The sequence below is a fragment of the Mastomys coucha genome, unplaced genomic scaffold (assembly GCF_008632895.1).
Source record: "Mastomys coucha isolate ucsf_1 unplaced genomic scaffold, UCSF_Mcou_1 pScaffold2, whole genome shotgun sequence".
Taxonomy (NCBI): Eukaryota; Metazoa; Chordata; class Mammalia; order Rodentia; family Muridae; genus Mastomys; species Mastomys coucha.
Window position 1 is genome coordinate 16,960,420 of NW_022196902.1, and position 2,373 is coordinate 16,962,792.

The following is a 2,373-nucleotide window of genomic DNA, read 5'->3' on the forward strand; positions in this document are numbered from 1 at the left end:
GGTGGGCTTTGAGGTTTTGTAGCCTGATCCTCACTTCCTGTTTTCTCTCTGCTTCCTTACTGCCAGTGACAGGCTTCTGCCCCTGCTTCCAAGCTTTTCTTGCCATAATGAACTGTATTCTTTTGTAACTGAAATTCAGAAAAAAAAAATCCATTCTCCCTTAAGGTGCCTTGATTAGGCGTCTTATTGCTGGAATGTGTAAAGCCATTATGGCATCCACTTCAATCCAACATAACTCAAACCCCAGATGACAAAAATGCATTGTAATCATGCGGCTACTGATCTATTGGGGCCAGAGAACAGACTCTAGAGCTGAACTGCATCCGTGAAGAGAAGTTGTACGGCATAGTTAAGGATGCAGCCACAAACTGAGGCGGAACGGGGTGGGCTGTAGCATTGTCCAACCATATTTTGACATGGGATTGGGCAAGGGAGTCTCCATTGTGGTTTTGTCCTGACTCAGGGCCAGCAATTTACAGGAAACAAATAAACATTCCCCGGCCACCTGGTTTCAAGGCTTTTGACTCAGAGCCTTGGTAGTCAGACCTCATCCTGGATATTTGATGTGTAACTCAAGATGATAAGAGAACAAGGAGTTGGTTGTGGACCTGGGACCGTGAACTCAGTTTGATTCCACCAGCAAAATGGAGAAGTTGTCCCTGTGATGACTGGATGCAGACAATTATCTCCTTACAAACAACTGAGCGCTCCAGAAACTACTTTCTTTCCTGTGGAGGCTGTAGACACTGCCATTACCAAGCATGGACTTGGTATTGTAGCTAGGGTCTGGGTACAACATCTTGATACACAGTGCCATCTATACAACCACACAATAAGTACCAGGAGCCTTGGGGCATGTATTATCTGCTATTGTACATCTTGAAGGGTCTGACAGACCTTGTTCTTACACCAGTGGTTTTCAACCTTCCTAATGCTGTGACCCTTTAATACAAATCCTCATGTTGTGGTGACCCCCAACCATAAAATTATTATTATTTTTTTTTTTTTTCGAGACAGGGTTTCTCTGTATAGCCCTGGCTGTCCTGGAGCTCACTCTGTAGACCAGGCTGGCTTCGAACTCAGAAATCCACCTGCCTCTGCCTCCCAAGTGCTGGGATTAAAGGCGTGCGTCACCACGCCCGGCTAAAATTATTTTCTTTACTACTTCATAACTATAATTTTGCTACTGTTATGAATCATGATGTAAATATCTGATATTTAGGATATCTGATATCCAACTCCCAAAGGGACCCGCAGTTTGAGAACCAACGTTTGAAGTTAATGTTCACAAGTGAACCCGGACAGACAGGAATTTCATCTGCCCTTCCCTTGACTCCAGCTTACCCAGAATGTCTCACACCCTGATAGGGAATAATCAGCTCAGCTTGGAAAGCTGCTGTTAGTCCTGCTCTGGTTAAATATTATCAGACTCCTCGGTTAAAATGAGCTGTTGGAAACAAAGTGGTCATATCTTAGATACGACTCAGGGGCTCAGGGGATTGGCAAGCTTGTTTCTGTTTGTAACTTAATACGCATGAGTAGCTCTTCAAAATCGTGACATTGTCCAGGTACACAGCAGTGAATGATAAGAATCCAGGAATAGGGGGGTCATGCAGAATATTTAAAAACTGCAAAGTTGAGCAATAAAACACACTCATTATACTAAGAAATTTTTGTCTCATTTAAAATACTTTCATGTTTTCCATATTTCACATCCAATCCTGAGGCCTTTTGCCGTGGCAGCTCCCAGTTACCACACTGATGTGTAGAGCTATAAATGGTTCTGCTTTTTTAAAACCCTCAGACAACACTTTTTTATATACAGCCCAAGCCAGTCTTGAACACATGATGCTTCTGCCTCAGCTCCCAGTGCTGAGAATACAGGACTGTGCCTCCTGGTTCCATAAATATTTTTATAGTGAAAAATATCTGGTCATTCTAAGATAAAATTATTGAGATACCATTAACAGTCTTCCCTTCCTGTATAATGTGTTTGGCATCTTTGTGAGTGAAGACTAAAACAGAGGCTACTTGTGAATCTTGATTCTTCTTACTTTATAGGTATAAGTGTTCTTGTTTGTATGCACCATGTACATGCAGTGCCTGCAGAGGCCAGAAGAGGTTTCGGGATTGCCCAGCAATTGGAGTCAGACATTTGTGTGTCTCAATGTGATGTGGGTGCTGGGAAGTGAACCCAAGGCCTCTGGAAGAGCCTTTAATGCTTTTAACTGCTGAGCCATCTCCCCAGATGCTGAATTCTGAATTTTTGATAGGTAATAGGATTAGGAATTTAAGTCAAAGCATTAATTTTATTCTTTTTAAAGGTTTTATTCTTATTAAAACCTTGAAATTGTCCCCTGACCAGATAGCTTA